General features: G+C 45.2%; 2 pseudogenes; both read left to right on the top strand.

The window, feature by feature from the left end:
- The first annotated feature begins 947 nt into the window (after positions 1 to 947).
- On the top strand, positions 948 to 1,616 carry LOC114636627 (annotated as a pseudogene).
- A 2,865-nt stretch (positions 1,617 to 4,481) lies between these two features.
- On the top strand, positions 4,482 to 5,598 carry LOC114636626 (annotated as a pseudogene).
- The last annotated feature ends 804 nt before the right edge of the window (positions 5,599 to 6,402 follow it).

Raw genomic sequence — 6,402 nt, 5'->3', positions numbered from 1 at the left:
AGATATTTACATATATGTATACACACATACATATATATGTATACACATGTATAGATCTCCTGCTGAATCCATTTACTGTTGCTCATATGTATGTGTTTAGGGATAACAACTCGGTATTGGATAACCAACTGGGGGCTTTGCTCTAGGGGAATCTGATGCTCTCCCAGCAATCATTAATTGCCTGGAGCTCTTCATCTACGGCTGGGGCCTTATGAGACGCCCCTCACCCATGTTGGTGTGTCAACTGGTGTTATCACTGTTCAGGTCTTCTTTAGGTAGCAGTATTGTTGTAATTTCATGGGTATTGCTTCCCTGCCATATAGAAAGGACACACTCTTGACACTGGACAACCCGGTTCTGTGGCTCTTCCATGATCTAGCCTTCTTTTCCACAATGTTCCCTATTAGGTGTGGGGGTTGTATGGTAGATATTCTAGTTACGGATGGGAACGTCTTTGCATTTCTAGCACTTGTGGATTTCTGCCATGGTCTCTGTCTACTATAAAGAGAAGAAGCAATTTCTTTGATGAGGGATGCAGCAGTTTAAATAAGAATAGCCTCATAGGAGTAAGGGAGCTTCCCCATCACGAAGCAGCTAGACATGCGGACGTCTCAGCTCTCCACCAGGAGTCGCCAACACCCTTGCTCGGGTCCCAGGGCCACAACCACTCCTTGGAGACCTCCAGCGGGTCTTCCAGAGCCACATGCAGGGGAAGTGGTGCCACCGCATGCAAACGTGGTGCAGTGATGTCAGGCTTGCACAAGATTGGCAATTGGCTGAAGGCATGTGGCGCAGACAGGCACTGGCGCTAGTGATTGGATATGCTGTTAGGGGGCGGGGTCTATAGGCAGAGCATACTGCGGAGAGCGTTGAATACCACCACACAGCTTCTCAGCACCCCTAGCTGGACTCTCCACGTTCTAGGTCAGATCAGACATTCTGTCACAATGCCTGAAACAAATACCAGCCATCTTGATGGAAAACATTTTCAGCTTCCAGCAGAGATATGTATTCTTATTGACGAAAATGACAAAATTGGGGCTGACACCAAGAAAAATTGTCACCTGAATGAAAACATCGACAAAGGATTAATACATCGAGATTTTTTGGTGTCTTGTTTAATACTGAAAATAAGCTCCTGCTACAGCAGAGATCAGATGGCTAAAATTACCTTCCCAGGTTGTTTCACCAACAACCACTAGTTGCTGTAGTCATCCATTAACTAACCCAGGTGAGCTGGAAGAAAGCAATGCCATTGTTGTAAAAAGAACAGCACAGAAGCACTTAAAAGCTGAGCTGGGAATACCCTTGGAAGAGGTTGATCTAAATGAAATAAATTATTTAAAAAGATTTTACTATAAAGCCTAATCTGATGGTATCTGGGGTGAACATGAAATTGATTACATCTTGTTTCTGAGAAAGAATGTAACTTTGAATCCAGATCCCAACAAGATTAAAAGCTATTGCTATGTATCAAAGGAAGAACTCAAAGATAGTGTAAAGAAGGCAGCCAGTGGTGAAATTAAGTTAATTCCATGGTTTAAGATTATTGCAGATACCCCCTCTTTAAATGGTGAGACAACTTAAACCATTTGTTGACCATGAGAAATACATAAAATGTGAATGCACAAATGATCTGAAAATTTTTCTACCTAGTAAGAATGGTTTGTTTTGGTTTTGAATTGGGCTCCCTTGTATGATACGTATGTATTTTACAACCAGAATTTGTCTTAAGGAAAGGAAAAAGAAAAAGAAAAACTCAACTAACTTACAATTTTATATTATATATGCCATATATACGCACTGATATATGTAAAAGACATCTGGGAGAGGTTATTGTGAAATTATGCCGTAAGTAAAACTTAATTTAGCCTGTCGAAATACCTGACAAGATTGAAGAAATAACTAGAACTGGAACACTGCCAGAACACTTTGCTAATTCCCAACTGATTCTTATATCATTAGATTTTTATCACACAACATAAAACTGAGCAGAAGACCTTGCTTAGCTGCTTTGAAACAGCACTAAGAGATTAAATGGGTGGGGCTCAGGATACAACTCAGGGGTACCGTGATTGCCTTGCAGCCATGATGTCATGGGTTGTTGAGTTCCTAATCCTAAAGTTAATTGTAACAACAATAGTAACAGACAGAGCAGGTCCAGAGGAGAGTAAGTGGCTCCCTCAGTCTTCACACAGGAGGATTAATTTCAGGAATCCCTGTAAAACCAATACTCTGGATATTCAAGTCTATAGAAGATGATATTGTATTTGCATAGACCTTACACACACCTTCCTCCACACTCTGCCTCATCTCTGTCGTGGTTGTGGCACTGAACACATCATAAATGCTAATGTAAATGATTGTCTCACTATGCTTTTAGATAATGAGAAGTATGCATGTCGGGTACAAATCAAATAATACAGTTGCTTTGAGCCCTCGGTTGTTTGAGCCACAGATTTGAAAGGCCAGTTCTCTATACTAATTTTTATTCTTCTCCGCTGATTTTGTGCTTTAACCATTCTGAAATTATTCTTTTCCTACTTAAAGGTAACTGTTAGTTTTGATAGTAATGGTAACTGATTGGCTATTCAGAAAAATCTGTTTACAGTCGTAGTGACAAAGAAGGTTAGTCACAAGGTGGGAGTGAGTTCTACTTTAAAGAGTTGAGAAAACCTTTGATGATACCATCGCAGGGCCTGGATCATCTTGTTGCGGGACTCTGGCCTGTGTTAGATGTTTAGTGGCATTAGCATCGCTTTGTTAAGACAACCAAAAAAAAGAAAAAACTGGGGAAGAGTGGGGAGGGGTGTTTCCAGACAGGGTTCCTTTCTCTGTGTAGCCCTGGCTATTCTAGAACTCAATCAGTAGACCAGGCTAGCCTCAGGACTCAAGAGATCCACCCTCCCCTATCTCCCAAGTGCTTGAATTGAAGGTGTCTACTACATGCCTAGGAACAACCAGAATTGTGATGGGTAATAATACCATGTGGGGGAAAATTAGTGGCCTCAGCGGTGGGGTCCAAGGAGGCTTCCACGATTTGGGGGTCCCACATGCAGGAGGAACGTCTATGGTTCCAGCAGCCTGGAGGCTTTGGCGGCAGCAGGCCCCAATAACATGAGGAAGTCCTTGGTTCCAAAAGGGTTTATTGTCATGGCAGATGGTGGATGGATTTGGATGTACACCCCCGTAAAACTCAGGGCAGTCCCGAGTTATATAGGGAGGGGGTAAGGGGGAGGATCTGGGGAGGATCGGGAGAGGATCTGGGGAGGCATGCTTAATTTGTTCCACCCTCTGGCCTTCATTAGTATGTAAATCCCTAGGCCCAGAGGCCTCTAGTCACACCCTCTACCTGTGCACTTTGGGAGGGGCTGTAATGTCCGGCCTACGTGACTGAGTTTTATGGAGACTAGACTGTTTTTCAGGATCCTGGGTTCTAGGGGCACACCGAACTCCTGCTGGTTCTCACACAGAGTCTCGGGGTTCTAGGTAACTGCCCAGCCATGACCCAGAATACCCTTATACAGTCCCACAATACCAAGGGTCCCATGACGGCTCACTGTTCTACAATCAGGGCTTATTTTAGAGGTGCAGGTGAAGGGAGTAGCAATTAGGAAACACAGGATGACTAGACTGATGTTTCAGAATATTAAGATTGGGAGGTTATAGAATAGGCATATATTGATATTGTGTTTTGGTTAGTGCTCTTTTTAAAACTTGCCACAGGTGTGTCAAATTTGAGCTCTTCAGAAAGCTCTATTCTTTCCCCCACCCCCCATGCAAAAGCAAGAGGTGTATTTTCGGTCAGGGTCAACCTTCACTTAGTACCTCAAGGCGAGTGACTAGAAGGCTACCCAAATGGCTTTTACAAGTAGGTCTTATACTTCTTAGGGACACAGGTTACATCAGCAAGATTACAGTTCAAACTTATTGGCTAAGCATATTGACCTTTAAATCTATTGGCTAGCAAGCATGACATGCATTTGAACCCTACCTGGGACTTTCCAGAGGGTCAGGTGACTATCAGTCAGCACATTCCTAGAATTTTTTTTATTCAAGAATGTTCCTGTGAGCGGAAATGGAACTTGGCCTAGCCTTGACCCCAGGCGGGAGTGGGAAGCAGACAGCTTTAGTCTTAAATGCTGCATAATGGATAATTTTTTTCTTATAAAAATTTCATAAACCTAATTTCTTGCTAACTCAGAACAGTTGACTTATCATCGAGGATATGACTATGTGGCAAGTATTTACTGAAATTTTAAAATAAATTATTTTAATATTGAAAAAAATGGCCCCATAGGCTCATCTTTTAAATGCATGGTCATTAGGGAGTGGCACTACTTGAGAGAGATTAGGAGGCGTGGCCTTGTTGGAGTGGGTGTGGCTTTTTGGAGGAAGTGTGTCACTGGGGATCAGCTCTGAGGATTCAAAAGCTGAAGCCATCCTTCTGCTCAACCAGTGACTCTTGGCTTGGCTGCCGGATGAAGGTGGGAAAAAGCGAGAGGGAGCGAAGCGGCCAGCGGCGATACCGGTCAGGGGATGCTTTAGAGACCCTGGTGGTGAAGCAGGAGCCTCTGAGCTCGGAACCCATCTCACACCGCTGGCCTGATGCTCCAGACACCATGGGTCACCGCGGTAGCCGAGCCTGGGGAGCAAGCGGGTCCCCAGCCAAAAAGAAAAGCAAGTCCTCCAGGAGAAGCACCTCTCCTCGGCCTAAGAGAAGCCCGAGTCCCCACTACTCCACGATCAAAGTGAAGCAGGAACCTGAGGACCGTCCACGGAGAGGACGAGAAGATCGACAGCACCGGGAGCGAGACAGGCACCGGGGCCATTCCCGCCAAAGGAGGAGCTCTGATGAGAGGCCTGTCATTGGTCAGGGTCCGGATAGAGACAGCCAGAACCTGCAGGCTCAGGAAGAAGAGAGAGACTTTCATCACGCCAGACGTTGGGAGCATCGCCAACAGAATCAAAGTGCTGGAGGTGGGGCTCAGGAGGTGATTTCTCGCCCTGCTGGGAACAGAAGCAAAGAGGTGCCCGTTAAAGAAAAACCAAACTTTGAACTTTCTGGGACACTCCTTGAGGACACTAATACCTTTCGGGGTGTGGTTATTAAATACAGTGAGCCCCGAGAAGCCCGGATCCCCAAAAAACGGTGGCGACTCTATCCCTTTAAAAAGGATGAGGTACTTCCAGTTTTGTACCTGCATCGACAGAGTGCATACCTTCTGGGTAGACATCGACCCGTTGCAGACATTCCCATCGACCATCCCTCTTGCTCAATGCAACATGCAGTCTTCCAGTACCGGCTTGTGGAGTACACCCGTGCTGACTACACGGTTGGTCAGAAGGTGAAGCCGTACATCATTGATCTCGGCTCAAGCAACGGAACCTTCTTGAACTCCGAGCGCATTGAGCCACAGAGATACTATGAACTGAAAGAAAACGACATACTTAGATTTGGGTTCAGTACCAGAGAATACGTCTTGCTTCATGAGTCTTCAGACACCTCTGAACTTGACAGGCAGGAGGAGGAGGAAGAGGGAGGAGGAGGAGGAGGAGGAGGAGGAGGAGGAGGAGGAGGAGGAGGAGGAGGAAATGGTAAGGACAGCTGGCAGCTGAGAGGCAGCCTCCTTCACTATTAGAAACCGTCCCTACCGGAGGCCGTGGGGGCCAGTCCAACTCCTCTTTTTGCCTTAAGTCTTTCCTCTGTTGCTGCCCAGCTTATGTTGCAATATGAGGACTGTCACTTCATGTTTGGTTGAACTTGGCACAGCAGCTGCCTGCCTGTGGGCGCTTGTTTTCCCCCAGAACAGTCCCACCAATCACAGCATGTCTAGTTTGGTCCAAGTGTGTAGCTGTGGAGGGTGCCTTCAGAACTGCTGCATAGGAAACAGCCCTTGGAAAGGGGATGACGGCTTCTAGTTTCTTCCTTATAGTTGTCCAGCTTTGTGGACCAGGAGTTTTGTTTTGGGGATAAACCCTCTAGAGTAGAGAAATCTTATTGGCTTTGGTTGTCACCACCAAAGCTTTGACTTGGTTCAGTTCTTGAGTCATAGAAGTTGATGTTGGGAGACTAGAGATAGCTCAGCAGTCAAAAGCACTGACTAATCTTCCAGAGGTCCTGAGTTCAATTCCCCGGAACCACATGGTAGCTCACAACCATATGTAATGGGATCTGATGCCCTCTTCTGCTGTGTCTGAAGACAACTACAGTGTACTCGAATACATAAAATAAAGCTTTAAAAAAAAAAAAAGTTGATTTTGTACTTTGGGGTTTTTGGAGGTGACAGTTTACCACGGGACCTCTATATTCGCTGTCTTCGATAAAAAGATACTTTTGTGTCACCTGTGTAGACATGACTGTGTAGGGAGGTCATGGCTTTTTTTTTTTTTTTTTTTTTT

This window comes from Grammomys surdaster, unplaced genomic scaffold, assembly GCF_004785775.1.
Source record: "Grammomys surdaster isolate TR1022 unplaced genomic scaffold, NIH_TR_1.0 124684, whole genome shotgun sequence".
NCBI lineage: Eukaryota > Metazoa > Chordata > Mammalia > Rodentia > Muridae > Grammomys > Grammomys surdaster.
Note: the sequence above shows the minus strand (reverse complement) of the source record. Positions and strands in the feature narration are given on the sequence as shown.